Source organism: Hoplias malabaricus, unplaced genomic scaffold, assembly GCF_029633855.1.
Source record: "Hoplias malabaricus isolate fHopMal1 unplaced genomic scaffold, fHopMal1.hap1 H_1, whole genome shotgun sequence".
In the NCBI taxonomy this organism is placed as follows: Eukaryota; Metazoa; Chordata; class Actinopteri; order Characiformes; family Erythrinidae; genus Hoplias; species Hoplias malabaricus.
In genome coordinates this window covers 3,316,609-3,324,108 of record NW_027101324.1, presented here as the reverse complement: position 1 = coordinate 3,324,108, position 7,500 = coordinate 3,316,609, and positions in this window count along the sequence as shown.

The following is a 7,500-nucleotide window of genomic DNA, read 5'->3' as shown; positions in this document are numbered from 1 at the left end:
CGTCGGATGACCGCCTTCGGCCTCCCTCTCCCTACCTAAGCCGGGCCGGGCTCCCGACGCCCGTCGCCGGGTGGGCCGCCCCCGGCTAAGCTCGAGCGTCCGGCCCTTCGCTCTCCCCCGATGGGACGCGGAGGGACGCAATGGAACGTAGGTCCGCGTGGGGGGGTTGCGGTCTCTCGTGCGTGTGTGGACTCGTAGCGGGCCACCGCCGGTGGTGGGGCTTCGGTGGGTCGGGGCGGTGTCCCTGGAGCCTCGCGCGCCGAGCCTAGGCTCCGTGGATCTCTCGGGCTTATGAGTCTCGCCTCGGGGGGAGACCTCCGGGGCCGGGTCTCTCGGCCGGCACCTAACAGCCGAATTAGAACTGCTGCGGACAAGGGGAATCCGACTGTTTAATTAAAACACAGCATCGTGAAGGCTCTTGGACCGGGTGTTGACACGATGTGAATTCTGCCCAGTGCTCTGAATGTCAAAGTGAAGAAATTCATCGAAGCGCGGGTTAACGGCGGGAGTAACTATGACTCTCTTAAGTTAGCCCCACTATACACTTTCTGGACAAAGGCCCATTCAAATATATTGCCATTGGACACTTATGACCACAGTGGGATTGTATGCCGGTTATGGATCCATAATGCCGTATAAAGCATGACCATTTGGACACTGAGTGATAACTTTTTCCAGTTTGATACCCGCGGCAAAATCGCCATTTGGACAGCACTAGGGGCACTGGTGCTCCATCTAGGAGTTCAGAACGTTGGGCCCATCCCTTTAGTATGTGTCACTTGGCTCTGATTGGCTCTGATTGGCTTTCTGAATGGAATAACCTACACCATCCAACTTCCAATATATTTAACAGTGTCATATATATTGCAAATGGGATGCATTCAACTTTGACCTCTCTAAAGTCCCGCCCAAAGCTTGGGGGAGGGTCTAAGGGTCCAGAAAGAGCGTAAAATGTCCAAATCAAATATAAATAAAATTTCTCTGGGCCTCTGGAAGCCTGGGCCTCTGGTAGCCTGGGCCTCTGGGCCTCTGGGCCTCTGGTAGCCTGGGTCTCTGGGTCTCTGGGACTCTGGGTCTCTGGGCCTCTGGGTCTCTGGGGCTCTGGGGCTCTGGGGCTCTGGGCCTCTGGTAGCCTGGGCCTCTGGGCCTCTGGGAGCCTGGGCCTCTGGTAGCCTGGGCCTCTGGGCCTCTGGTAGCCTGGGCCTCTGGGCCTCTGGGCCTCTGGGAGCCTGGGTCTCTGGGACTCTGGGGCTCTGGGTCTCTGGGTCTCTGGGTCCCTGGGGCTCTGGGTCTCTGGGGCTCTGGGTCCCTGGGACTCTGGGGCTCTGGGTCTCTGGGTCCCCGGGGCTCTGGGGCTCTGGGTCCCCGGGGCTCTGGGGCTCTGGGGCTCTGGGACTCTGGGGCTCTGGGTCCCTGGGGCTCTGGGGCTCTGGGGCTCTGGGTCCCTGGGACTCTGGGGCTCTGGGTCTCTGGGTCCCCGGGCTCTGGGGCTCTGGGTCCCCGGGGCTCTGGGGCTCTGGGTCTCTGGGGCTCTGGGTCTCTGGGGCTCTGGGGCTCTGGGTCTCTGGGTCTCTGGGGCTCTGGGGCTCTGGGTCTCTGGGTCCCCGGGGCTCTGGGTCTCTGGGTCCCCGGGGCTCTGGGGCTTTGGGTCCCCGGGGCTCTGGGGCTCTGGGGCTCTGGGTCCCCGGGGCTCTGGGGCTCTGGGGCTCTGGGTCCCCGGGGCTCTGGGGCTCTGGGGCTCTGGGGCTCTGGGACTCTGGGGCTCTGGGTCCCTGGGGCTCTGGGTCCCTGGGACTCTGGGGCTCTGGGTCTCTGGGTCCCCGGGCTCTGGGGCTCTGGGTCCCCGGGGCTCTGGGGCTCTGGGTCTCTGGGTCTCTGGGGCTCTGGGTCTCTGGGGCTCTGGGGCTCTGGGTCTCTGGGTCTCTGGGGCTCTGGGTCTCTGGGTCCCCGGGGCTCTGGGTCTCTGGGTCCCCGGGGCTCTGGGGCTCTGGGTCCCCGGGGCTCTGGGGCTCTGGGGCTCTGGGGCTCTGGGTCCCTGGGACTCTGGGGCTCTGGGTCTCTGGGTCTCTGGGGCTCTGGGGCTCTGGGTCCCTGGGACTCTGGGGCTCTGGGTCTCTGGGTCCCCGGGGCTCTGGGGCTCTGGGTCCCCGGGGCTCTGGGGCTCTGGGTCTCTGGGACTCTGGGCCTCTGGGTCTCTGGGCCTCTGGGCCTCTGGGCCTCTGGGGCTCTGGGGCTCTGGGTCTCTGGGTCCCCGGGGCTCTGGGGCTCTGGGTCCCCGGGGCTCTGGGGCTCTGGGTCCCTGGGACTCTGGGGCTCTGGGGCTCTGGGGCTCTGGGTCTCCGGGTCTCTGGGTCCCCGGGGCTCTGGGTCTCTGGGTCTCTGGGCCTCTGGGAGCCTGGGTCTCTGGGTCTCTGGGTCTCTGGGTCCCTGGGTCCCTGGGGCTCTGGGGCTCTGGGGCTCTGGGTCTCTGGGGCCCTGGGTCTCTGGGTCTCTGGGACTCTGGGCCTCTGGGTCTCTGGGCCTCTGGGCCTCTGGGCCTCTGGGTCTCTGGGAGCCTGGGCCTCTGGTAGCCTGGGTCTCTGGGCCTCTGGTAGCCTGGGCCTCTGGTAGCCTGGGCCTCTGGGCCTCTGGGAGCCTGGGCCTCTGGGCCTCTGGGAGCCAAAAGGAAGCTCCGGAGCTTAGGCGGCGGAGAGGTTGTTTGAATAAGGCCCGTTCAGGGAACCAGGGCGTTGGGTTTAATTAGGCCCCGGAGGTAGGCCCCGGTGGTAAACTCCGGGGCAAGCCTTATCAGAGGCCCAGGATGAGGTGTTCTTAATGTATTGGCTGATAGGGAGCCCCGGAGGTAGGGGACCCTTGGTGAAATTCATGCCGGGTTAGGGGACCAGGGCGTTGGGGTGAATAAGCCCCTGGAGGTAGGCACCGGTGGTAAGCTCCGGGGCAAGCCTAATCAGAGGCCCAGGATGAGGGTGTAATGAACTGGACAACCATCCCACTTCCCATGTATTGTACAGCAATTGGGCAACCATCCCACTTTCAATATATTGTGCGGCGTTTTGTCTCCCAGGTCCACCAGTGGGCAGAATGAACTTTGAGATTTGACGGAGGGTCCTTCCAATACATTATACAGCAATTGGGCAACCATCCCACTTCCAATATATTGTACAGCGATTGCGCAACCGTCCCACTTCCAATATATTGCGCGTCGTTTTGTCTCCCAGGTCCACCAGTGGGCAGGATGAACTTGCAATATATTATACAGCAATTGGGCAACCATCCCACTTCCAATATATTGTACAGCAATTGGGCAACCATCCCACTTCCAATATATTGTACAGCGATTGCTCAACCGTCCCACTTCCAATATATTGCGCGTCGTTTTGGCACCCAGGTCCACCAGTGGGCAGGATGAACTTGCAATATATTATACAGCAATTGGGCAACCATCCCACTTCCAATATATTGTACAGCGATTGCGCAACCGTCCCACTTCCAATATATTGCGCGCCGTTTTGGCTCCCAGGTCCACCAGTGGGCAGGATGAACTTGCAATATATTATACAGCAATTGGGCAACCATCCCACTTCCAATATATTTTAAGGTTCCAGGTCTACCAGTGGGCATCTTTTTTGACGGGGCAGGCTGATTGGTTTAGTCCGAGGGCGGGGGCTTAAGTGTGGGCCAGATAGGTTCGACCGGTGCGCCGGGTCCCTGGGGCTCTGGGTCTCTGGGTCTCTGGGTCCCTGGGTCCCTGGGTCCCTGGGGCTCTGGGGCTCTGGGTCTCTGGGTCCCTGGGTCCCTGGGTCCCTGGGTCCCTGGGGCTCTGGGTCTCTGGGTCCCTGGGACTCTGGGTCCCTGGGGCTCTGGGGCTCTGGGTCCCTGGGTCCCTGGGTCCCTGGGTCCCTGGGACTCTGGGGCTCTGGGGCTCTGGGGCTCTGGGGCTCTGGGTCCCTGGGGCTCTGGGTCTCTGGGTCCCTGGGTCCCTGGGTCCCTGGGGCTCTGGGTCCCTGGGGCTCTGGGTCCCTGGGACTCTGGGACTCTGGGACTCTGGGTCCCTGGGTCTCTGGGTCCCTGGGACTCTGGGTCCCTGGGACTCTGGGTCCCTGGGTCCTTGGGGCTCTGGGTCCCTGGGACTCTGGGGCTCTGGGGCTCTGGGGCTCTGGGTCTCTGGGTCCCTGGGGCTCTGGGGCTCTGGGGCTCTGGGTCTCTGGGTCCCTGGGACTCTGGGGCTCTGGGGCTCTGGGTCCCTGGGGCTCTGGGTCTCTGGGTCCCTGGGACTCTGGGTCTCTGGGTCCCTGGGACTCTGGGGCTCTGGGTCCCTGGGGCTCTGGGTCCCTGTGGCTCTGGGGCTCTGGGGCTCTGGGGCTCTGGGACTCTGGGGCTCTGGGGCTCTGGGTCCCTGGGACTCTGGGTCCCTGGGACTCTGGGGCTCTGGGTCCCTGGGGCTCTGGGACTCTGGGGCTCTGGGACTCTGGGGCTCTGGGACTCTGGGGCTCTGGGGCTCTGGGTCCCTGGGTCCCTGGGCTCTGGGGCTCTGGGTCTCTGGGTCCCTGGGACTCTGGGGCTCTGGGTCCCTGGGGCTCTGGGTCTCTGGGTCCCTGGGACTCTGGGGCTCTGGGTCCCTGGGGCTCTGGGACTCTGGGGCTCTGGGTCTCTGGGTCTCTGGGGCTCTGGGTCTCTGAGGCTCTGGGGCTCTGGGTCCCTGGGTCCCTGGGGCTCTGGGGCTCTGGGTCCCTGGGACTCTGGGTCTCTGGGTCCCTGGGGCTCTGGGGCTCTGGGACTCTGGGGCTCTGGGGCTCTGGGTCCCTGGGGCTCTGGGGCTCTGGGTCCCTGGGACTCTGGGGCTCTGGGGCTCTGGGTCTCTGGGTCCCTGGGACTCTGGGGCTCTGGGACTCTGGGGCTCTGGGGCTCTGGGTCCCTGGGTCCCTGGGGCTCTGGGGCTCTGGGTCCCTGGGACTCTGGGGCTCTGGGTCCCTGGGGCTCTGGGTCTCTGGGTCTCTGGGTCCCTGGGACTCTGGGGCTCTGGTTCCCTGGGGCTCTGGGGCTCTGGGTCTCTGGGGCTCTGGGGCTCTGGGTCTCTGGGTCCCTGGGGCTCTGGGACTCTGGGTCCCTGGGACTCTGGGGCTCTGGGGCTCTGGGACTCTGGGGCACTGGGGCTCTGGGACTCTGGGGCTCTGGGGCTCTGGGGCTCTGGGTCTCTGGGTCCCTGGGGCTCTTGGGCTCTGGGGCTCTGGGACTCTGGGGCTCTGGGTCCCTGGGTCTCTGGGGCTCTGGGGCTCTGGGGCTCTGGGACTCTGGGACTCTGGGGCTCTGGGGCTCTGGGGCTCTGGGTCCCTGGGGCTCTGGGTCTCTGGGTCCCTGGGGCTCTGGGTCTCTGGGTCCCTGGGGCTCTGGGTCTCTGGGTCCCTGGGACTCTTGGTCCCTGGGACTCTGGGGCTCTGGGGCTCTGGTGCTCTGGGACTCTGGGGCTCTGGGGCTCTGGGGCTCTGGGTCCCTGGGGCTCTGGGTCTCTGGGTCTCTGGGTCCCTGGGACTCTGGGTCCCTGGGACTCTGGGTCCCTGGGGCTCTGGGTCTCTTGGTCCCTGGGACTCTGGGTCCCTGGGACTCTGGGTCCCTGGGACTCTGGGACTCTGGGTCCCTGGGACTCTGGGGCTCTTGGGCTCTGGGGCTCTGGGGCTCTGGGTCTCTGGGTCCCTGGGGCTCTGGGACTCTGGGACTCTGGGACTCTGGGACTCTGCAGAGATCCAGAGGCTTATGGGAGTCTTAGCACCAGTGGTAGGCTCCGGGGCAAGCCTTATCACAGCCCAGCTCCCTTCTGGGAGCCTGGGGCTCTGGGTAAGATATAATTTGCAATTGTGATCCCAATTGCAATATATTTGACACAAGTCAAATATATGTGAATTGGGATCCCAATTGCAATATATTTGACTTGTGTCAAATATATGTGAATTGGGATCCCATTTGCAATATATTTGACTTGTGTCAAATATATGTGAATCGGGATCCCAATTGCAATATATTTGACTTGTGTCAAATATATGTGAATTGGGATCCCAATTGCAATATATTTGACTTGTGTCAAATATATGTGAATCGGGATCCCAATTGCAATATATTTGACACAAGTCAAATATATGTGAATTGGGATCCCAATTGCAATATATTTGACTTGTTTCAAATATATGTGAATTGGGATCCCATTTGCAATATATTTGACTTGTGTCAAATATATGTGAATCGGGATCCCAATTGCAATATATTTGACTTGTGTCAAATATACGTGAATTGGGATCCCAATTGCAATATATTTGACTTGTGTCAAATATATGTGAATCGGGATCCCAATTGCAATATATTTGACACAAGTCAAATATATGTGAATTGGGATCCCAATTGCAATATATTTGACTTGTTTCAAATATATGTGAATTGGGATCCCATTTGCAATATATTTGACTTGTGTCAAATATATGTGAATCGGGATCCCAATTGCAATATATTTGACTTGTGTCAAATATACGTGAATTGGGATCCCAATTGCAATATATTTGACTTGTGTCAAATATATGTGAATCGGGATCCCAATTGCAATATATTTGACACAAGTCAAATATATGTGAATTGGGATCCCAATTGCAATATATTTGACTTGTGTCAAATATATGTGAATTGGGATCCCAATTGTAATATATTTGACTTGTGTCAAATATATGTGAATTGGGATCCCAATTGCAATATATTTGACTTGTGTCAAATATATTGGAAGTGGGATGGTTGTCCAATTGCTGTCAAATATATTGGAAGTGGGATGGTTGTCCAATTGCAATATATTCTGATGGTGTCAAATATATTGGAAGTGGGATGGTTGTCCAGTTACTGTCTAATATATTGGAAGTGGGATGGTTGTCCAATTGCAATATATTCTGATGGTGTCAAATATATTGGAAGTGGGATGGTTGTCCAGTTGCTGTCTAATATATTGGAAGTGGGATGGTTGTCCAGTTGCTGTCTAATATATTGGAAGTGGGATGGTTGTCCAGTTGCTGTCTAATATATTGGAAGTGGGATGGTTGTCCAGTTACTGTCTAATATATTGGAAGTGGGATGGTTGTCCAATTGCAATATATTCTGATGGTGTCAAATATATTGGAAGTGGGATGGTTGTCCAGTTGCTGTCTAATATATTGGAAGTGGGATGGTTGTCCAATTGCAATATATTCTGATGGTGTCAAATATATTGGAAGTGGGATGATTGTCCAGTTGCTGTCTAATATATTGGAAGTGGGATGGTTGTCCAGTTGCTGTCTAATATATTGGAAGTGGGATGGTTGTCCAATTGCAATATATTCTGATGGTGTCAAATATATTGGAAGTGGGATGGTTGTCCAGTTGCTGTCTAATATATTGGAAGTGGGATGGTTGTCCAGTTGCTGTCTAATATATTGGAAGTGGGATGGTTGTCCAATTGCAATATATTCTGATGGTGTCAAATATATTGGAAGT